This window comes from Zingiber officinale, chromosome 5A, assembly GCF_018446385.1.
Source record: "Zingiber officinale cultivar Zhangliang chromosome 5A, Zo_v1.1, whole genome shotgun sequence".
Taxonomy (NCBI): Eukaryota; Viridiplantae; Streptophyta; class Magnoliopsida; order Zingiberales; family Zingiberaceae; genus Zingiber; species Zingiber officinale.
Window position 1 is genome coordinate 77820559 of NC_055994.1, and position 25511 is coordinate 77846069.

General features: G+C 34.3%; 1 pseudogene; it reads right to left on the minus strand.

Annotated features, from left to right (window-relative positions):
• LOC121980660 overlaps positions 1-25511 on the minus strand; it is a 62386-nt pseudogene that overhangs the window by 35824 nt on the left and 1051 nt on the right.

The window sequence follows — 25511 nt, forward strand, 5'->3', positions numbered from 1 at the left end:
AAAAATAAAGAGCTATTTTGATTTACAGTTTCTTATTAACTATGTCTGAAAGGATTGAATAAGCAATAAAGGATTGGTATCAAAACTCGAGAACCGTTGATCTAGAGTACCTAAACCTTGCAACTGAAGTAAATCTCAAAAATATCTCCAATAATATATAAGTCATTTATGACCGCCTACTTTTGCACTCTAAAGTTTCAGTAAAGGAATATTATACTTTACTCAACATTATCAAGGAAAATCATTGTGAACTGACAAGATCTTTGACTGAATCTGCTATAATTCAGCAAAAATTACAAAAGGCCGTATTTGAATTGCAAACAAAACTTTAAGCTTATAAACCTCTTACAGCCAGAGATGTGAAGGAGCTAGTACTCGAAATCACAAAGCAACCAAAACTGATTAAAGAACAAGCAGTACTTCTCCTGAAGGAACTACAAAAGCAAATAAAGCAAATCCAGGAAGTAGTACGTGATATAAAGAAGCAGTTTGTATGCGCCTCCCAACTTCCTCTACTTCAAAAGAATATCTTGAAGCACTTGAGAATACTGAAGTCATCAGCAATCCTGCTATTGGTTTTATCTTTGCAAAAGACGTCGGAGTCAAAGATATCAATAGACAGAATAATACGATCATAGAATTATTGCTGTCTATTAATGCAAAACTTGATCTTTTGATTAAAAAACCTGTTGATCCTAACAATCAAGTTGCAGTTCTTGCTAAACAGCTGGAAGGACTAAATCTTGGAAAAACAAGAACAAAGAAGTCAAAACCTTTCTTTGTCTATAAGGATCCTTTAAAAATTCTCAAAGAAGAAACTAATGCCGAGTAACACAAGGCCTACTACCGAAACGGAGGATACACAACCTGCTGTATTATCTTAAGAGGATCAAGTTCGAAGCTACCAAAGAATGGCAAGGTTAAGATATGAAGTACAAAGAAGGCTTTCAGGAAGAAGAAAAAATACTAGAACTCTGGAAAGCTAGCTTAATCCTAAGGCAGAATTAGAATTATCCCAACAAAGAAGAACATCACTGGTACCTGCAGAAAACCTTTATAACACTCATTGGTCAGAATCAAGGCATAGAGTTTAACAGCATTACTCTGAAAAAAAAAAGAATTTTAGTAACTGAAGGGCACCAAAATTTATCTCTAATCAACTCGGACAGTTATGCAATGCATAGACAAGAAGGTATGCAACTAATCAATTTAGGGTTAGTTATGATTCGCATACATGCCCTTCATCGCAGGAATGCAGGAACTAATGCTTTAATAGTCCTACGAGATACAAGAAGGAGTGATGATAGATCAATTATCGACACAATGGAAGCAGACCTCTCTGAAGGTAGTCAATTAATTTATATTGCACCAAACTTATTAATCAGCATAAGATTTCTTTCATCATATTGAGCTTGCCATTCAAACACATGGTTATGAAAATTAGAATTCTGCGGAAAGCAAATTATTAATTACAAGAGGACTAATAGGCAGGCCAAACAATACTAGTCATGTAGGATTTCGTTATAATATCCAAAATGTTACAAACTATTTGGCTAGTACAGGAATTAATGCAGTCCCAGCAACTCCCAGGACTACAATAGAACTACAAGGAATGAGGTGGATATTGCAGGCCCCTCTGGTATCTCAAGTCAGAAATCCACAAGTTGTACGCACAACCATGTTGATGGATGGCTCAATCTCGCTAGCCTTTACAGGATATCAATCCATCGGAAATCCTAGGCTCAGTTAATAAAGAAGACATTGAAAACATAAATGAAGAGGAATTTGCGACACACTGTTTCTCCGAGTATCCTTAAATATGGGATACATTGGGGGAACCTAATGGGAGATATGATTTTATGGTCAAATATACACCAACCCCAACTATTAATGAAGGAATTTTAACAGAAGAACAATTAAAGAATACACATTTCCAAGTATTTGCGATAGTACTCCCTGGGAAGACGACCCTGAATGGGATATTGATGAACTTCCAGAACCACTCCCTGAAATCTAAGAATATAAAGAAGAAGAAGAAGAAGAAGAAGAAGAAGAAGATATCTCCTAGGTCTTCAAAATTTGGAAACAGATTATCCAGCTCAACTACCTAATCCTGCACAATAACCACAGTATTAGGAAAGCTCAGATGCAGAATCAGAAGCATATTGACAACAAGTAGTACAACATGTTGAGCAAATAGAAGTACAACTACAACCACCACTCACTAATGGCTGGTATGATCCTATTCAAGAAAATATGATTATTGAAAAATTTCTTGACAGGATACCACAAGGACTACTAGGAGGAACGTGGTATGAATTCTATGGAACAAGCTCAGAACAAAATGATGGACAACAAAATTCTAATACTGATAACTGGGTAAGTGAAACTTCTCAGCTAACTACTGAAATTTCAAATTTGAATATCCATCAGGACACAGAACCAGAGGAAGAACAGGAAATAGCTCATGTTCAAACCGAACAGACATTTGATCAGTTAGAATACCCAATATTTCGGAAATTAGTTCAAAATTCATCAAAGGAAAAGGCTTTCACCTCCACATCAGATTCAGCAATCTCTCATTATCGGCAACCCAATGAACAATTAATGGGGCAAATTAATTACCCTCCAGCTCAAGGCTCAACTCCCCAATTTACAGATAATGGGCCTTATAAGGGTAAGTTCAAAGGAAAGGCGTTAGAGCACCAACCATGGACGCTCCCTTCAGCTCAACAAAACACTGGACCTATGCTAGTACTTCCAGAAGATATTAATCAATATCATGATGTTATTTCTCGTTGGGAGTCAATAACTAACAATTTAGTTAATGAACGTACCTGGATTGATAATAAGCAAAAGGTGCAGTTTATTGAAAATCTTCTTGGAGAGAATGAAAAAAAGATGTGGATTCAATGGCGAATGATCTATGCACGAGAATATGAAGAGCTTATTCAGATGGCAGGAGAAACTCAAAATGTGTTATCAGCTATTCGAAGATTTATTCTACTAGAAGATCCTTACCAAGGTACAACAGATGAACAAGATCAAGCATATATTGACCTTGAAAGGCTTACTTGCTCTAATATGAAGGATATATTCAATTTTCTGAATGATTACAAAGTCCTAGCAGCAAAATCAGGAAAAATATTTATTAGTCCAGAATTATCGGACAAATTATTCAGAAAGCTTCCACCTTTAATCGCAAATGATGTGGAAGCTGCCTTTAAGGTACATCATGCAGGTAATCAAATTGGTGTAATGCCCAGAATACATTTTATTTATCAATATTTGGCAGAAATATGCAAAAAGGCAGCAATCCAAAGAAGTGTTAAAGATTTGACTTTCTGTAGCAAAATACATATTCCCGGATACTATGAAGGAGAACAAAAGAAATATGGTTTAAGAAAGTCAAAAACATACAAAAGCAAACCGCATGATACACATGTTCGTGTCTTCAAAAAAAAGAAAGTTGAGCAACAACACAAATGCAAGTGCTTTATTTGTGGTGAACCAGGACACTTTACCAGGGAATGTAAAAGAAAAACAGGAAATATTGCTCGAGCGGCTGTCATGGATCAACTCGATTTACCTTTAGATTATGATATATTATCAGTTGATTTAAACGAACTAGATTATGATGCAATATGCAATCTTTCTGAAGGAGAAGCTGGACCTCTAAATTATGCAAAATATGCCTTAGAAGATTTACAATGGGAAGGTGTCTTTATGATGGGAGATGAAGAATGTGGATGGCGCTCCCGAGTTTATGTGGGCAATGTCATGAAGAATTGTCAACATTACTGGGAGGAAAATCAAACCGTTTCTGAAACCAAGTACCTTTACTGTACTTTCTGCAAAATGATTACAACTGGCACTATGCGTATTCATTGTTTGCAATGCAAAATGACCGTCTGCCCATCATGCAGCAAATATTATTTAGGAAAATCCATCCCATACAAAGAAATACAGTTCATATGACCCTATCAAAAACAGGAGGAGATTATACGAGAATTACTAGACTATACGCAACATTTGCAATTTAGTATTATTAAACAGAAAGGGAAGGCTATTATGATTGAAGACAATGATGATGATGATGATGATCAAGCTGATAAGGAATTTGTGCCTTTTCTTCCGGGGAAAGAGGTAGGGGATACTTTTGAATTTCTTAAAATTCGCCAAAATAAAATTGAACACACACAAGAGGTAAAAAGGTTTATAAAACCAGCACAATACAATACAGGGATATTACAAGGATCAGCTCGAGTCTAGGCTAAGATAGCTCGTAAACTCAAGAATGGCTAAAGAAGTAAGTAAGACTTCAGGTTTTTCCTGTCTGCCTTGCTTAGTTTTATTAAGGAGTTTATATAGAGGCTATTGGAAGAGACAAGATAAGACCGGGTACACATTTGGGGGCCCCATCACATCTTATCATATCTCTTCTTTATAGCTGCCTCACTCCTTTTTATTAAAAAAACCAAACTGCACCTAGTTTTTACAATACCACTTACTAAAGGAACGACTCCCCGGGGCTCAGTTCCTAAAGTTTATACAGCTATCCTAGCCACTTATAATTGCTGGAATAATTGAGCAGATAGTGCCTGCCAGGTAATTCTTGATAAGGGAAGGAGCATCTTTAGTCTCATCAATCGAGTCCTCGATCATCTGAAATATTTCTTCTTGGTCATCAGGAATATAGGATACAGCAGTTACATAATGAATTAAGCGAGATAAGGCGTCAGCTAATTCATTATTACTTCCTTCAATATGTTCAAATTTAATATCTACTCCTATTCCTGTAATATAATCAATGAACGAAATTCATCTGACCCTTGAAGGCTTATTTTGTACTATTTTGTTGAAAAACTTGATAATCGCATGACAATCAGTTCTGAGAATAATCTCCTTTTTATCCCGATAATGTATCTTCATTGCAGTTAGAGCCTCCATGCATGCATATATCTCTGCATCTATTGTTGCTTTGACTGTAGGGAATTTTTCACTTGCGTAAGCGCATACTCGCTCAGTATTTCTTGAATCAAATTTTGATTTTTTCCACTTACAAATACCTCCCCATCCTTCCATGGAGTCATCTGTCTCAATAATAATATAGACATCTATAGGGGGAAGTTCCAGATCTAAAAGAGCTTGAACAATTCTTCTGATTTTTTTAACAATATCCCAATCCGAAGTTTTGAATTTTCGATCACCATTAGGGGATGTTTTGGAGTAAAGAGGTCCCAACAGAGTACTTAGATTCTTAATGTATGGTCTTGCATAGTTAAGAACTCCCACCGAAGATCTAAGACCCTTTAGGGTTTGTAGCTTTTGTTCATCAAAATCAATAATCTTCTTGACAATATGTTGTTGGAGCTTAATTTTTCTATTTCCTATAGTGGCTCCGAGAAATTCAATTTCTGGTTGGGCAATCTTCATTTTAGAAGGTGATAATACCAGTCCCTCTTTCGCACAAATATCAAGCATCCTGGTTAAGTGTTGGACATGAGCTTCTTTAGAAGATGAGAATACTAATATGTCATCAATATAGACTACTAGAAATTCTTCGCAATCCTTGAAGCAATTGTCTATTTTGCGCTGAAAAACGGCTGGAGCATTTTTCAGGCCGAATGACATTACTAACCATTCATATAAGCCTTGTGGTACCAAAAAGGTTGTCCAGGAAATCGAATCAAGGTTCATCATTACTTGATGGAAGCCAGATTTTAAGTCAAACTTAGAAAATATCCGACTATTGCCTTTTTTTTTCAAAATAAGATTAATGCCTGGAAGAGAATACTGATCTTTGTAGGTATTATCATTAAGAGTCTTATAATTGAAAACTAACCTTTCTTTACCCTTATTTTCCTAACTAGTAACTGGGTTTATTATAGTTTCAGATTGGACAATGAAAGTCATAGTCCGATGTCTGCTGGTGCTTGGTCCGATATCCCTTAATGATAATAAAGTATCAATATGCACCTTGAAGCTAGACTCCATTGCAGGGGTAACATGCTTTAAAGGCTTATCTTGGATAGTTAAATCTGGATTAATTATATCCAGAGTACATATAAACTTGTTTTTTGCCCAATGTAAAATCGGATTTTCTCCAATATATCCAGCATCCTTTAATCTTTGTATGAGCGGTGCAAATTGTAACTTAAAGTTAGTATTAGTATAACCACAGCATACCTTGGATGCTAATTCATCATTCAGGGTTATAAATTCTTCTTCATCCATCTACAGCTCTGGTATAACGTGTGCTGAAATGTTGACTTCCGGTGTAGTATTGATGGTTGTAATACTTCTGTAAAATGTTATTTCTGATCCTTCAATTCGAAGTCTCCCTGCTACTGCTCTAATAAAATTACAACCCAAGAGCATTTGAATCTCATCCTTTAAATTCATATGTAATTGATAAGTAAAAGGAATGCGGAATTTATGGGTACTTATGGTCATCATACCATCCTTGACTTTTATTCTTATTTCTTGTTGAGAATTTATCCCTGAGAAAACAACCTTGTAATTTATTTCTTCAAAAACTTCCTTTGGAAGAGCATTCTTGCAAATACAACACTTTGTTGCTCCTGTATCCAAAATGGCTTGAACTTTTGTGTCTGGAATACTAGGAATATGGAAAATTATTTCCATATTATATAATCTATTAATTAAAGACTTTGTGGGCGCAGAGAATGCTACTTCCTTTTCATTACTGTTATCATTTGTTAAACCAAATGACCCTGTATTTCTTTGGGTAGGAGTCAAACCCGCAACTTCCTCAATTTGAGGAGTAATAATTTTTTCTAGAATAAATTATGTCATACTATCACTTGTTTTTAGTGAAATTATACTGTCAAAATTATTTATAAGTAAGATTTGAATTTCACCTCGATAATCGACATCAATTACTCCTGCTCCAATGTCCAACTTGAGTCGTGATGATGCTCGAGATATTATTGCTATCCTTGCATAATGTCCTTCAGGGAATTCCAGACATATTCATGTTTTTACTAGCTTTCTATCTCTTGTAGGGATATTTATTGCTTCATCAAGAAAGAGGTCATATCATGTTGCTCCCTTAGTTCATCGTTCAAGAATTTTTGTTGTCTCAGTTATCCTTTGAATTTTAAGAAATTCAAAAGTGACCCCTACCTCTTTCCCTGGAAGAAAGGGCACAAATTCCTTATCATCTTGATCATCATTATTATCATCAACTTCAATCATAATAGCCTTCCCTTTTTGTTTAATAATACTAGACTGCAAATGTTGCGTATAGTCTAGTACTGCTCGTATAATCTCCTCTTGTTTTTGATAAGGTGGTACAAACTGTATTTCTTTGTATGGGATGGATTTCCCTAAATAATATTTGTTGCATGATGGGCAGGCAGTCATTCTGCATTGTAAACAATAAATACGCATAGTATCAGTTGTAATCATTTTGCAGAAAGTACAATAAAGGTACTTGGTTTCGGAAACGGTCTTATTTTCCTCCCAGTAATGTTAACAATTCTTCATGACATCGCCCATATAAACTCGAGAGTGTCATCCACATTCTTCATCTCCCATCATAAAGACATCTTCCCATTGTAAATCTTCTTAGGCATATTTTGCATAATTGAGAGGTCCAGCTTCTCCTTCAGAAAGACTGCATATTGCATCAGAATCTGGTTCATTTAAATCAACTGATAATATATCATAATCTGAAGGTAAATCGAGCTAATCCATGACAATTGCTCGAGCAATATTTCCTGTTTTTCTTGTACATTAACTGGCAAAGTGTCCTGGTTCACCACAAATAAAGCACTTGCATTTGTGTTGTTGCTTAGCTTTCTTTTTTTTGAAGACACGAATATGTGTATCATGCGGTTTGCCTTTGTATGTTTTTGACTTTCTTAAACCATATTTTTCTGTTTTCCTTCATAGTATCCGGGAATAGGTATTTTTCTACAGAAAGTCAAATCTTTAACACTTCTTTGGATTGCTGCCTTTTTGCATATTTCTGCCAAATATTGATAAATAAAATGTATTCTAGGCATTACACCGATTTGATTACCTGCATGACGAACCTTAAAGGCAGCTTCCACATCATTTGCGATTAAAGGTGGAAGCTTTCTGAATAATTTTGGACTAATAAACATTTTTCCTGATTTTGCTGCTAGGACTTTGTAATCATTCAGAAAATTGAATATATCCTTCATATTAGAGCAAGTAAGCCTTTCAAGGTCAATATATGCTTGATCTTGTTCATCTGTTGTACCTTGGTAAGGATCTTCTAGTAGAATAAATCTTCGAATAGCTGATAACACATTTTGAGTTTCTCCTGCCATCTGAATAAGCTCTTCATATTCTCGTACATAGATCATTCGCCATTGAATCCACATCTTTTTTTTCATTCTCTCCAAGAAGATTTTCAATAAACTGCACCTTTTGCTTATTATCAATCCAGGTACGTTCATTAACAAAATTGTTAGTTATTGACTCCCAACGAGAAATAACATCATGATACTGATCAATATCTTCTGGAAGTATTAGCATAGGTCCAATGTTTTGTTGAGCTAAAGGGAGTGTCCATGGCTGGTGCTCTAACGCCTTTCCTTTGAACTTACCCTTATAAGGCCCATTACCTGTAAATTGGGGAGTTGAGCCTTGAGCTAGAGGGTAATTAATTTGCCCCATTAATGGTTCATTGGGTTGCCGATAATGAGAGATTGCTGAATCTGATGTGGAGGTGAAAGTTTTTTCCTTTGATGAATTTTGAACTAATTTCCGAAATATTGGGTATTCTAGCTGATCAAATGTCTGTTCGGTTTGAACATGAGCTATTTCCTGTTCTTCCTCTGGTTCTGCATCCTAATTGATATTCAAATTTGAAATTTCAGTAGTTAGCTGAGAAGTTTCACTTACCCAGTTATCAGTATTAGAATTTTGTTGTCCATCATTTTGTTCTTAGCCTGTCCCATAGAATTCATACCACGTTCCTCCAGGTATCCCTTATGGTATCCTGTCAAGAAACTCTTCAATAATCATATTTTCTTGAATAGGATCATACCAGCCATTAGCGAGCGGTAGTTGTATTTGTGCTTCTATTTGTTCAACATGTTGTACTACTTACTGCCAATATGCTTCTGATTCTACATCCGAGCTTTCCCAATATATTGGTTGTTGCGCAGGATCAGGTATATAAGCTGGATAATTTGTTTCCAAATTCTGAAGCCCTAAGAAATATGTTTCAGGGTCTTCTTCTTCTTCTTCTTCTTCTTCTTCATATTCTTGGATTTCAGGCTCGGGAGGTGGTTCTGGAAGTTCATCAATATCCCATTCAGGGTCGTCTTCCCAAGGAGTGTTATCCCAAATACTTGGAAACGTGTATTCCTTTAATTGTTCTTCTATTAAGACTCCTTCGTTAATAGTTGGGGTTGGTGTATATTTGACCATAAAATCATACCTTCCACTAAGTTCTCCCAATGTATCCCATATTTCAGGATACTCGGAGAAACAGGGTGTCGCAAATTCTTCTTCATTTATGTCTTCAATGTCTTCTTTATTAACTGAGCCTAGGATTTCCGATGGATTGATATCCTGTAAAGGCCGGTGAGATTAAGCCATCCATCAGCGTGGTTGTGCGTACAACTTGTGGATTTCTGACTTGAGATACCAGAGGAGGCTGTAATATCCACCTCATTCCTTATAGTTCTGTTGTAGTCCTGGGAGTCGCTGGGACTGCATTAATTCCTGTACTAGCCAAATAGTCTGCAACATTTTGGATTTTATAACGAAATCCTGCATGACTAGTATTGGTTAGCCTGCTTATTAATCCTCTTGTAATTAATAAATTACTTTCGGTAGAATTCTAGTTTTCATAACCATGTATTTAAATGGCAAGCTCAATATGATGAAAAAAATCTTCAATGTTAATCAATAAGTTTGGTGCAATATAGACTAATTGACTACCTTCAGAGAGATCAGCTTCCATAGTACCAATAATTGATCTGTCATCATTCCATCTTGTATCTCGTAGGACTATTAAAGCATTAGTTCCTGCATTCCTGCGATGAAGAGCATGTATGCGGATCATTACTAACCCTAAATGGATTAGCTGCATACCTTCTTGTCTAAGTACTACATAACTTTCTGGATTGATTAGTAATACGTTCTGTTGCCCTTCGGTTACTAGAATTCTTATTTCAGAATAATGCTGATAAACTCTATGTCTTGGTTCTGACCAATGAGTAGTATAGAGTGTTTCTGCAGGTACCAGTGATGCCCTTCTTTGTTGGGATAATTCTAGTTCTGCCTCGGGATTTAGCTGACTTTCCAAAGTTCTAGTATTATTTCTTCTTCCTGAAAGCCTTCTTTCTACTTCATATCTCAGCCTTGCCATTCTTCGGTAGCTTCGTACTTGATCTTCTTGAGATGATACTACCGGTTGTGTGTTTTCTTCTATTATAGCAATAGCAGGCCTTGTGTTATTCGAGATCAGCTTCTTGTTGAATATCCTTGAGTTCGTCCTTCTTGAGTTTTTCTTTTTCTTCCTTGAGGATTTTTAGGGGATCTTTATAAACGAAGAACGATTCTGGCTTCTTTGTTCTAACTTTTCCAAGGTTTAGTCCTTCAAACTGTTTAGCAAGATCTGCAACCTGATTGTTAGAATCAACAGGTTTTTTAATTAAAAGATCAAGCTTTGCATTAATAGACAGCAATAATTCTATGATAGTATTATTCTGCCTATTGATGTCTTTGACTCCAGCGTCTTTTACAAAGATAAAACCAATTGCAGGATTACTAACAGCTTCAGTACTTCCAAGTGCTTCAAGATATTCCTTTGAAGTAGAGGAGGTTGGGAGGCTCATACAAACTGTTTCTTTATATCACGTACCACTTCCTGAATTTGTTTCATTTGCTTTTGGAGTTCCTTCAAAAGGAGTACTGCTTGCTCTTCAATCAATTTTGGTTGCTTTGTAATTTCAACTATTAGCTCCTTCACATTTCTGGCTGTAAGAGGTTTATATGCTAATAGTTCTGTTTGCAGTTCTGATACAGCCTTTTGTAATTTTTGCTGAATTATAACAGATTCCGTCAAGGATTTTGTCAGTTCACAATGATTCTCCTTGATAGTATTGAGTAAAGTATAGTATTCCTTTACTGAGATTTTAGAGTGCAGAAGTAGACGATCATAAAGGACGTCTATATTATTGAAAATACCTTTAAGATTTACCTCGGTTGCAAGATTCAAGTACTCTAGATCAGCGGTTCTTGAGTTTTGATACCAATCCTTTATTGCTTGTTCAAACCTTTCAGGCATAGTTAGTATGAAACTGTAAATCAAAATAGTTTTTTATTTTTATGTTAACTATGGTAACAAGTTCCAGGTCCTTCCTTTCTTTACTGACGACCTTACTAAAGTCTACCATAGTAACACAAAGCTAAAGAAACTGTTCAGTTTATAATTTCTTATAACTCAAATCTTTAAGGATTAAACAAGAATTTATGGTTTGAGATCAATACCTCTAGATGCTTTCACCAGAGTACCTGCTTGAAGGTTTTAGCCAACCATCGCTCTGATACCAAAATAAAATTGAACACACACAAGAGGTAAAAAGGTTTATAAAATCATCATCATCATCTCTCAGAACACATTTCCATATCAAATCAACCTTCGGACCCAAAAACCAACTTGCATCAGACCTGCACATGCTACCCCATCAAAACATTGTCAATCATGTGATAAATCTTTGTTGTCGCTTGAAGTTTGTCCGCATATCACACTTTTTTTAGCTAGCACTAGATATTCAGCCCTTCTGGACTAATCTTAAGGATGACCAGCTCCAGGGAGATTCCTACCACTGCACTATAGCCCGGAAATATCACATGTCGTTGCACATACCCTTCATTGCAACTTCTCTTTTTTCCCTAAGTTTGACCAAATTTTAGCCACTCTTGAGCTCTTTGTTTCCAAAGCCCAACAACATCAAAATATCAAAATATCAAAATCAAAATCAATATCAATATCAATATCAATATCAAGATCAAGGAACCTCAATCTTCCACTTCCACTGTATATGTAACTCAATTTGATTTCATTGTTGATATTCTAATGAAGTACACAATTCTGTTAGCACTAGGTAGTTGTTAGTGTTTCGTCTCAGTGAATCATCTTAACTGAAAGCTTGATTTGGAAAATTAAATTTAGCTCTTCTACAATATAGCATCACTAAAGTGCATTAAGCTCACCTTAACAAATACTCTTCTTATTGTTTAGATAGATGATATTGTAATCACTAATAACAACTCCATTGGTATTGCAAAATTAAGAGAATGTATCCGTCACCACTTTGAGACTAAATTGTTAGGTGCCAGTACATCTTTAGAATAGAGGTTGTCAGCTCAGAAAAAGTATGTATCAGACATGCTCGCAGAGGCGAACATCCTAGGGACTAAATCTATACATATCAAAATGTTAAATCAATACCAAAACAAAACATTAATTCATCCAGAGAAGTACAAAAAATTAATAGGAAAATAAAATTATCTTACAATTACCGATGTGATATTTGTAAGATTATTAGTCATTTTTAGAGAGTCCATATCATCGCCATTGACTGGAAGCTACATGGATTCTACATTACCATAGAAATGCTTCAAGATATATTTTTATTTTGTGGTCAATATCATTTTTAAATCGTGAGATTTAGCAATAGTGTTCTCTTGGGAAATGGCCTTATTTCTAAAAGGGTAGGAGTATAAAGTGGTGGCAAGGTATAGAGGTAAAATATAGAATTGAAACCTTAGCAACATACCAACTCATTTAAGCATCAAGTTAGCATACGCCTGTGTAGTGCTGATGGAACTTGAATGTAGTAATTAAGTTCTTCTACATATAACCTCGAATGTCATGTTCCATGAAAGGACAAAACAAATACAATTAATTGTACTTAATCTTAGAGTGTGTAATCTAATGAGACCATCACCTCCTTTGTTGGTTTGAATAAAAAGTTGGCAACAATCTAATATAATGAGCCTATCACCAACTTTGTTAATTTTAATGATAAGTTAGCAGATTTGATAACCAAATCATTAAGAGGTCCTAGGAGTTTGATAGATTGGTAACAAGGTTCTATAATAGATTCGAACAAACTTAAAGGGGAATGTTATAGGAAGAGAACCAAAGTGTAAATATGTGGTAAAAAGCCTATTTATAATATATCTTATTCGTCATTATCCTTTAGTAGAAGGGGCTAGCCTATTTATAATAGAAGTGTGTGAACTAATCTGGATCAATGCGAAGAATTGCTTTTCAAATATATTAGCTATTCACTCGACAATTCATGTAATGATGAAGGCACTTATGAATCCTCAAAGAATTTGCCAAGTAGAGAAAAGGAAACAACTACTAATCATGTTAGTTAAATTTTCAGCCATATTGCTAAAATTAAAATTACTCCAAGTAGCAGACATCAAGAGGGGAAGACAACCAGATATGTTCATCAACAAATTTAGCAAGATGATTTATATATTCACGTTATGATTTCCAGATGTTCCAATCTGACGTTAAAAACAAGAGATGTATCCCTTTTATGAAGATAAATTGATGAGAAAATTTATTGTCAAGAACCCAGCAACTGAACATGGTATTATTGACTTCTGGGAAAATTAGCTAAGCGTAGCACACTCAAGACTATTCTTAAGCTGAATCACAAGTCTGATTTGCAGGCATAACTAAAACATCAAAATCATAAAAACAAAACAAAAATGAAAAATAGAAGAACAAAAACGTAAATAGAAGAACAAAATTCATTATATATAAAATTTCATTTTATAATGTTTCTCTTCAAAATATAATTGTAATTAAAAGCACTATCACTAACAACAATAACCACAAGTAATTATGCATGAGTTGCCGCCATTTTATGTTGGTGCTTTAAAATTTTGCGACTCGTAGATATAGTATGATAATTCAATTCATCCCACTTGCCTTAGAGAGCAAGCAAGTATTCTTATATTATGCACCACCTTGTTTTAATTTGAAAATATCTTCAGACACCACTAGATATGGTCATGAGACACTTTGCTCATTCAAGTACATAAAGGGCAGCTGAATGCACAAAGCTCCCGCCAATATAAAATCACGGAAAGGGTCAATTGTAAACAACTTTATCTTGCTTTGCAAGAGACTTTTCAAAGACTCAAACTAATAACTTCTAGGTCACACGACAACAACTTTACCATTACGTCAAAACCCCTTCAAGTACATATGCTAGAAAAATCCTATATACTTCAAAAGTCGAAGGAAAAAAAGCATCACTAGCAAAGCTACTGATTATTCTACATTAGGAAACATATCATAATGGAGGACATGACTCAATTCAGAAAAGGAACATGATTAACCCACTAGAAATACAACTAGGTATGTCTTGGACTCGAGTATGTTTAAAAATTAGAATACAACTCGGCATGTATTCGACTCAAGTATGTTCAAAACTTTATCTGACAAATACATACATTTATAAATAACTCACTAATGATAACCCCATATGCATGCAAATAGTGCAAATGTTATGCATTGAGTCGACTCAATGTTGCCTAAATGAGCGTGTCATGATCTTGGTTGTGTTCTAATGGAATTTCTAGCATTAGCTTATCAAAAAATGTTTTACAAAAAAAAGTATCCACTGGTGTAATGTGTTATTAAGGTTCAGAGTGACCTTTGACCTCTGCAATATGAAATGCTAGAAATACAGAAAAATAGAGCAGGGATAAAACAAAAGATAAAATAAGAAGACAAATTTGTTATGTCCACTACGGCAAGAAGAGCTATTATAGAGTTGTCAAATCAACATATATGAAAAAAGTCACTGTACAAAATTGAAAAAAGAAGAGTCCTGGGAAAATGAAAACCAATTCAGGATATGTACTAAGATGCAAAAATTACCAAAACACATGGTACCCTACAAAATTTAAATAGCAAACAAGGACAAAAACACAGTCAGTAGAAGAAAATTAGATTATGTAACTGTCAAACACATTGATAAAGTGTACAATTAAGAAAGGGTTTATTTGTACCAAATTTTCAATGAAAGTGATAATGGTTGAACAGGAGCACAATAAATATTTACAGAAACAAAATGATGATAATCACCTTAACAGAGAAGGAACAAGAGCTCTGATTATCATTTTGAGATATAAAATGGTCCATGTCTGTATCCCTTTCAATTTTTGCACACGTCTTTTGCCTTGAAGTGACTACAACTGAAACTAAAAAGGGTATTTCAATTAGCAATCATTTACATTCAGAACATGACAAATAAGTATATAACATAAGAACAAATAGAAATGGGAAAAATAAAATAGCACTTTTTTGCATCTAGCAAACAAGTAGAAACTCAAGCAATATACAATATAAATCCAGTCAATCACAAGCATTTTAATATATAAAACAGTGTATCACAATTGATGTTAAATACCATAAATCTGAAGCCAACAATTGAATTAACAATACATTGCCTACACTAATATATTGGTGTATCAGTAGAGGAGAAAACATCACAAAAGAAAATCAAGATCAAATTTGCTTGAGTAAAGAATCCTGACAGTTATATCAGCACATGACTAGGCTTGGCTTACTTGGATGGAAAGACAACAAGCAGAACAATGAGGGGAAGGATAATGTTGACTAATACCAAGGTTCTAAAATTCACTAGGTGTTAGTCAAGCGGCAAACCAATGCCTAGTGTCTAGGCCGCCTAGGCGGGGACTAGGCGTCGCTAGATGGATTCTTCGGTATCAACATAAATTATATAATAAATCACATACTATAACTCCAACACAATAACATCAAATTTAAAATGAATTCAAAATTACACAACCAATAAAATATCACATATTTATTCTTCTTTTTCTTCTTCATAATTTTCAACCTATTATTCATCAGACACAAACTCAATATCATCATTCTGATCCTCCTCTTCTTCGGATGCAAAATTATCCTTGTGAACTTCTTTCACTTTAGAGCTTCTTCGAGGTTTGTAGATTTTCATTTACTCCATTTGCTTCATCAACCATTTGCCATATGAACCGAGAACCTAGTTCAACTTCATCATCTTCCCCACCATCCACAATCCAACATTGTGCATTTGAAGCACTTTTGCAAGGGCATCGACATTTCTTTCTTTTTCTCTTTTTTTGTTTGTTCAATAATCTAACATTAAATTGGACAAATATTAAATTGTTCAACCTATTAATATCCAACCTATTTCTTTTCTTTGTATGAATCTAAAAAAAAGTAAATATTATAGTTAGTGACATGAATATAAACTTTAAAAATTAATACTTTACTTTAATTAAAACTTAAAAAATTTAAAGCTTACTCCTTCAAATGTACTCCAATTTCTTTTACACCTAGATGAACTTGTAGTTAATGAAAATATCCTCAATACCACTCTTAGCAAGTTGGGTGTGTGAGTACTCCACCATACACATGGATCAAATGTATCATCATTTTTCTACATGATTTTGTTGTCAATATTTTTCCAAATAACCTAGTCTTGTCTTTGTATTTTACAAATTCATTGTTAATAATTGTATTTTGTAGATCTAATTGATTGGCATGCAAAATTTCCATGCATTCAAAAATCCCCACCGCGACCTCCTCATAACGAGCAATAAAACTATCTGTATAGTAAAAACAGGGATTCAACAAAAAAAAAGCAGTGGTATGCAACGATGTATCAAGTCTATCTTTCATTTTTGACTCAATAATCACTATAATAGATTGATAATAGGATTCCACGTTGTTCAAGACCACCTTAATATCTTCAACTTAAAGAAGCTCCACATATAGAAACCTCATTGATAGCTTTCTATCTCCATCTACTAATTGAAGAACTCTTACTAATGGAGCAAAATTTCAAACAAAGTGTGACACCATTCCAAAAACTCATGCTCATCACAGTAGAATAAGTCTATTTTCCTTTGTTTTTGACCATTTACATTTCTCCCACATATCGTAAACATGACCCTTAAACTAGATTTTTTCAATCAAACTTTGCAATATGAGAAAATTTGATGCAAACCTAGTAAGTCTTGGTCGGACTATGTCTCTCTTTATCGTGAAACTGCTTATCAATGACAAAGTCTTATGGTGAACATAAATGAAAATAGTAAAAGACTTGGATTGCTTAATAACCTTTTTATATCTTGGAAGTTTGCCTATACTTTCAAGCATAAGATTAACAATGTGAGTTGTATATGAAATTCAAAAGATCCCAAGTCATTTTTCTCTAATTAATTTAGCAATAATCATATTGTTGGTAGCATTGTCTATTACAATTTGAACAATATTAAGCTCTTACTTGTTCAACACACTTAACATACTCAAAAATAAGTTCAGCTATATGTGTCTCATCTGAAGACTCCTTAGACTCTAAAAATGTAGTACTCTCCTTGTAATTAACACACAAATTTAAGACTTCTTTTTCTATCACTCCATACATCTGTCTTGATCGAGCACTCATTCTTTGCCTATTCTTCTTCATGTTTCTTCAGCAGTTACTTTGTTCTTTCAACTTCAACTTTCAACAGTGGATCCCTAAATTGATATTGAGTTGGAGGATTAAATCCTAGTCCAAATTCATCCGCTACCTCCATTAGTTGCTTGAAGTTATCATTATCAACAGCATTGACTGGGATTCCATTTTCATAAATCCATCTCCCAATATATTGTTGAACTTGTTGAGTAAAGAGTCTAATTTATATTTTGTTGGCGAAGCACTTTACTCCCCCTTAAACTTACATTTTCTAAAGCAATTACTGATGCATATCTATCCATGGGGCTAAGTGGAAGAAATTTTTTAATTTCATTTATCCCATCAATATTAGGACCTTCTTCATCTAGAGAAATAGTCACCTTTGCTTTACAACTTTGTTTTTTCATTATTTTATTCTTTTTTCTGTTCCTCCTAAAATAATATGTTTGCCCTTATTTTTATCTTCTTCAAATGCTTTTCAACCACCAAATACATTTCTAGATATATTTTCTATATGCTCTTGGGTCCGATACACTCCCCCACATCGTTTTCCCACGTAACTTGAATTTAATTTTGTCGAGATTCTTAAGATCAATCGACATCCCAAAATCCCATCGTCATTTGACTTTCTACTAAGAATCCCGGATTCGAGTTGAGTGACGGATATCGTCAAAGATGGATTGTTTGCCATTGTGATAACGTGAAAAGTGATTTAAGAATAAATTTAGGAACTTTGGAATCATTAACAAATTTGAGAAAATAATTATATATAAAATAATTAAGATATAATTATATATAAAATATTAAGATATAAAATATTAAAATATAATTATACATTTATACAGCAAAACTAACATTAACAAGTCCGAGAATATATTTTTTACATATCTTAATCTAATTAATAAAATTTATTAGAATTATTAAAATTTCAAATATATTTTTTATATATTTAAATCTTATTTATATAAATTAATAATATTTTAAAATATTTTTAAAATTTTAAATATATTTTATTGAGATAATTTAATTAGATTTTATGAAAGTCTATTATTAGAACTATCCAAGTTGGGAGTTATTTGAATTAATTAAATCAAAATTTTGTTTATGACAGTACGCAATTGCGAAGCCACCGAAGGTTGTGCGGACCAATCACGGGGGTGTCCGACAGTGCCGAAAGCATTCGGCGTTGTCCCCCAAGGCTTCCGATCGGGCAAGAAGGGTCATGGGAGGCGTCCGAAGCATCGAGGGACAACGTCGGAAGAGTCCTACGACACATCCATCCATCGATGCTTTGGGCGGCTCCAAAAGCGTCGCGAGACATTTCTGACACCGCCGGAAGCATCGCGGGACGCATCCAACGACGTCTTTGGCAGCTACGGAAGCCTCCCGCGAAGCTTCCAGCAACTGCAAACGCCTCCCACGATGCGTTCGACGACATCCAAGCTAAAAAAAATTAAAAAAACAAAATAAACATACCAGAATGATCGAAAAGGTCAATCCAGAGTTCTAGACCTTCCGTGAGAAGAAAACGAAGAGGCAGACCTTCTACAGCGATTAAAGATGATTTAGAACTCTAATTGGTTGGACAAACCCGACTTTTTAAAAGCCCAAAACATCACCGCCCATCTACTAGCAACACCTAGCAGCGCCAAGGCCGCCTAGCACCGCATAGGGCCACCAAGGTTGGCCACCTTCCAACTTTCCGGTGCAGTTGGCTGCCGCATAGCGCTTAGGCAGCCGCATAGCACTTAGGCAGCCGCCTAGAGCAAAATTTAGAACACTGACTCATACACATTTTCACTCCCCATCCAAGTAAAGCTAACCTAAACACTAAAACACGCAATATTATATTTTCTTCTTTCAAACAAAATGTTCATATATATTCAAAAATGAACATATGATAATAACTATAGGGATTTGTACCTCTACTTCAGATCATTATCCAAAAAAAAGTTAAACCTTTCTGTATAATCAATAGTAAAATTTAAATGAAACAAAGAACTTACCAGATTTGGGCTTTTTTGCAGAAGAAGCAATCAATTCTGAGACTTTCTTTTCAGACGCCATGTTTATCTTTTTATACACTCTACAAGTTCACAGGTTAGCATTTTCTCTCAAAAATTTTCCAGGAAGAACTTTTTTACGAGTCGGTATTCTACAACCAACAAAAATAACTCAGGCTCTACAAATGTGAAAATATAGTTTCAGCAATTGTCATGCAGATTAAAAAACACACTGGAGAAGAATCTTCAATTTTAATAGTCCAATCAATCTCAACAGACAGTAACATTCGATCAGCCCAGAAACAGTCAAAACTCTCAACAGAGAAATATTTAAGAGCAACCAATGTCAATCCAAGGGCAGACTTCTGAAACCAATACACCTAAGCAACTGAGTATAGGCAAGTTGATCAATGTTGATTAAACCACATACTGAGATAATAGATTATTAAGTTGTTCATGATGTATGAGACAATAACAAAATTACAAGCATTAGAAAGCCAAATCATGTTATCATCAGCAAATGCAATCATATGGGGCAAAAGTATCACATAAGAAATATAGAATTATATTTTAAGATCAAGTCAATTGTGTCAAACGCATTCACAAACTTTGGAAATCAAAACCAAATTATGAGATTCCTTATAGTAGGTTGAATAAGTAGGTATATTCTATTCACTGGTTTTGAAATCAAAATTACAGACCCTTGATGAGAGAATATAGTTGGCACAAGAAAAAAAAGGTGTGCATATCATCAACGATTGTTAGGATAAATTGCAAATCCTCCACAGTTAGAAATCTTATGTAAATCACTACTTCTATTAGTATCATAAGAGGTAAACTCAATTTTCGTAAATTTCTCAGCCTCGACTTCAAAAACCAATCCATTCAGTTTCAACCAGTAACTCTAGACAATCATAGCCAGTTCAAGTCAAATTAATAATAACAGGAGACGATTGAAAGAAAAACAAACAGATTGGACAATAAAAGAAATGAAATAAAAACGACCAGATTTTTTTAAAAAAGAAAAAGAAATTATCTTATTAGCTATCAGATAAAGCTTAAAACAAGAGTTCATCAATTTTGGGGATTGATTTGCTTCATATCTAATGCAAATGAAACAGCAATATCTATCACCAACTATTAGCAAGCAACTATAATATGGATGATTGGTGGAATGATGCAATTCCTATTCTGCCTTGCATCAGAAGTAGAATATAGCAGAAGTCATAGTACATGATACTTTTCCCGTTCCAATCCCATAGAACATGACAAAGTTTCAAAAAGAAAAAGAAAAAAAAACGCCATGATAAAGTATTCAAAATATAGCCAACCAAAAAAAAAACTATTGCATGTAAATAAACTATTACCTTTTACCAGATTCTGTAACATAAAAATATATTAGGGCAAGCAGAGCATAAATCCTCTGTCGATTTCCATTGTGTCGGTAACACGAAGAGAGTTTGAGGCAGAGATTAAGACATCCTGGAGCATGAAGCTCCTGCTAATGTGGGGTCCTGGGGAAGAGTCGGACCACATTAATCTATTGTACACAACCTTACCTTGCATTGTAAGAGACTGTTTCCACAACTCGAACCCGTGACCACAAGGTCACACTGCAACAATTTTACCCTTGAGCCAAGGCTGAGGCAAAGATTAACAAACAATAAAGAAACTATCTAACTACAAAGGCATTGTCTATTAATCTTTTAATAAATATCATGTAAGGTAATATAGGCAAATAGTTATCATCCTCTCACTGATCTTGTACCACTTGTAGTTTTGATTTTATATCTGGTAATCACTTCATCAGTAAGGCATACCTAATGAAGGCAAGTTTTAGGGCCTGAATGGTTAGAGGGAATTGACCATAGGAAAGGATATGGGAATCAATTGATGTGTTTGGTGAGTGGGATTGTTTACTCAACAATAAATTCTATATACTAGTCTATGGATTTCCTTCAATCCGTGGTAAATTGGAGGGAATGGAGGGGAAAAAAATTACTGATCGTTCCCTCCGATTTAGCACGTCTTCTTCTTGCTTTCCCTCCCTTTCTTTTTTCTACACTATAATATCTTCTTCTTCTCCCATCCAAATCAACCATACCCTCATTCTTGATATCCCAAGCCTCCAAATCCTCCACCCCCTCAAGTTTCCTGCCTCAAAAATCCTCCCACCGGCACACACCGCTTTCCCTCTCTTTTCATAAGTAAGAAATTGCTCAAGGTTGTTGAGTACAATATGATGTGGTATTAACTCGTATAACTTTGTGATGTTTCTGTTATTTACTCCATGGAGTTGTGCATTATTTTTTGTAAGAATTTGACTATGCTGATGGTTTTTTGGGGCCTAAAACTGTGATATATATCTATAAAGGGATCATGTTTATTGTGGTTTTATGTGAAAAGGAAAAATTTTCCGGAAAAAAATAGGACAAACATGGCTTCCTTCCATATATGAGAAGATGTACCTTGAGGGATTTGCTTGCAATATATGATGCCCATGGTTTGTTTCTTGTTTTAAAAATAGTAACCAATTTGCTTGTTATCGGTGATGTTTGCACTACCTTCCAATCCTGAAGTTACAATTACTTGCTAGATTTTTTTTATGTAAATTAAATGGCTCACCTTCCTATTACCGAACAACGGCAAAAACTACAGAAACTATTATTGCTTCAACAAACAACAAACAATATGTTGATCTTGTTATTTGCTCTATATTATGTATTCATTTGTTCGTACCTTCGAGATAATATTCGTCATATCAAAACAAAAGAAGAAACAAAAATAGATCAAATGAGATGGATGTAAAGATTGGCAATGATTGGTGATTCTGCTTGCATTAATCAACTTCGCATGGATAGGGCAACCTATAGGATATTGTGTGATATGATAGTAGACATTGGAGAACTAAACCCACTAAGAACACATCCATAGAGGAGGTTGTAGCAATGTTCATATATACCTTGGCTCATCACAAAAAAAGTAGAACAATTAGCCTACCTTTTTACCGTAGTATAGAAAAAGTGAGTCGGCAATTTCATCAAGTTCTTCATGCAATTTTGAAATTATATCATATTTTGCTCAAGAAGCCAGAACCTATTACTCAGGATTGTCAAGATGAGAAGTGGAAATGTTTTCAAGTACTTTTTACATCTAACATCAACTTCAATACATTTTTTTTGTATAAAAAAAGTGTTTACTATGATGAATCCAAATTGTAATGTAATAATAAGTGTTAATCGTATATTTGTTAACTTTATAGGGTTGCTTAAGAGCCTTAGATGGACCGTAAATTAAAGCTACACCTCCTACCAAAGATAAACCTCATTATCACACTAGAAAAAAGTGTATTTCAACAAACATATTAGGCGTTTGTTGCCCAAACATGCAATTCATATATGTATTGCCTGATTGGGATGGTTCAGCACATGATGGTCGAATGCTTCGAGATGTGATCTCAAGACCGCATGATCCAAGGGTCCCTCTAGGCACATTTGGGTTGCAATGTACAGCTTGCTATGAATTTTATTTTTATTTTTTAATGCTACTCAACAATTTCATTTATTATTCAACAATGAAGGTTGTTATTACTTGATTGACTCTAGATATTGCAATACAAATGGGCTTCTTGTCCCATATCAAGGGCAATGATATCACCTAAAATAATTCATGGCCATCGACCACAAACACCAAAGGAATACTTCGACATGAAGCATTCGAAAGCTAGAATGTTATAGAAAGGTGTTTTGGGTTGTTAAAGGGAAGAAGGAAGATTCTTGCATCCCCATCATTTTTCTCCATTCAAACCCAAGTTCACATTATCATGGCATGTTGTCTTATGCATAATTTGAATCGCAAGTTTATGAGCTTTGATCCACAAGAGTCACTTATAGCAAATGAGGAAGAGGAATCTGATGGGGGAAGTGACGATGAAGAAGTAGCGTATATTATGCAAATTAAAGCAATGAGTGGTCATCATTTAGAAATAATATGGCAACTAATATGTATAACACATGGTCCACTAGAAATAGTGGCAATGTCTATGATTGAGTTCTATTTTATAAGTTTGTTATAACAATTGCATGTTCTGATTTTATATATGTATTCGAATGGTACTAATTTTATTGTACTCGACATTATAAGATTCATACATTGGTTTATTTGTGGTGTTCTGTTTTATATATTTTATTGGTTTAAAATTTCATCAATCAATCATTATATACTTGTTCTAATTTTATATTTTTTTTATTAGTTTAAACTTCATCATCATTACATGTGTTCTGATTTTATTAGATTTTCGATTATGAGACTGTACATAAAAAATTCATCCATCAGTCATTACTAATGATTAAAAAAAGTTCCTTTATGCCAATATGATATTCCTTTCATACCTCTTACACTATCATCTTTTTTGTTAGGATGACTACGATTACTCCATCAATTGCACGTGGAAGAGAGAAAAACAAACAATATTGGATGAATGAGGAGGTGGAAGCGTTGGTTGACGCTCGTATAGAACTGGCTTTCGATCCTTTATGGAAGGTAGATGCTAGTTTTAAAAATGGTTATATGGCTCAAATACACAAAATGGTATTGGGTAAGATTCCAAATTTCAATAAAGCAGTTATTCCTCATATTGAATCCAAGATCAATATCTTAAAATCAAGTACAATCCCCTCTTTGAGATGTGTATGCAAAGTGAGCACAAGATCAACTGTGAAAAATAATGGTTTGATGAATGGTGCCCGATAAGAGCTTTGTACGCATGAATCATTTTTTAAGATAGTATTGTAGTGATTATTTCTCTTAATAACAGTACATTTTCTAAAACATTATTTTTTATTTTGTACCTCTATTTGTATTCTTTTGTGTAGACTCACCCCAATGTTGTTGGATTGCTGGATTTTAAATTTCCATATTTACGCAAATTGGACATTGTGTGGGGAAACAATAGAGCCACGGGACTTGGTGTTGAAGATGTAGTTGACGCAAGCAAAGATGCTAATTGGCAAAAGAATTTGAGTGTGAGTTCTTCCTCGAACAATGAAGATGAACCTATTTTGGACATCCTATCACAAGGCTTACCTTCGAATTCGTCATGTAACATGGATCGAAAAAGAGAAGAAAAAAAACTTTCACCGAAAAGGGAAAGTTTTTACAAGAAAAAGAAGGCAGCAACACTCCAATAAAGCATTGACTCGAGATTGGACAACTTTAATAATAAGTTTGAGTCCATTTGCGATCAACTAGAGTATGTTGTTGTTACAAATGCTTTGATTGCGGAGTCCAAGCCAGAATCCCTAGGTGGTGAAAAAATGTAAAAGGCTATTGCTGAACTACTTAATATTGGCATATCTCGAATGGATGTTAGTAGGGCTGCTGAAATTTGTTACAATGACCTTGCCAAAGTTCAAGTTCTGTTTGTGTTGCCAAGCCATTTGCGGCGATCCTTTGAACTTGGATTTATCTATCCATCTTCTATTCCATGAAACATGTGTGGATTCATGTTTTTTGTTGATGTTAAATAACTAAGTTATTTTGAATTGCATTCGGTATTTTTGAAGTTGTAATATTGTAGTTAAGTGATATAAACAGGCAATATTGTGTTTACCTATTTATGTTGTACACCAATAGAAAAATTTTGTAATATTGAGGCATCAGCTGATGCAGGTGTTTGGTGGGTTAATATACATGTGTGTTTCTCCATTAGTGCTCGTAAACCTTTGAGGGCTAATTTTTCGTGTCGTTAAAAATTTTGACCCTAAGTTTGTCGAATTTCCCTTATTTTATAAATTATAACATGATAATTTTTAAATCAATAAATTACAACATAACTTAAAAATAATTTATAGATTATATATTTTTAAAAAAAAACACACAATGTAATAAAAATATAATGTGAGCCAACAATTTTAAATATAATTATTTTATATTTTTCAACAAAATAATGTAGTGTAGTTAAAAATAAAATGCAGAAGATATATTGATA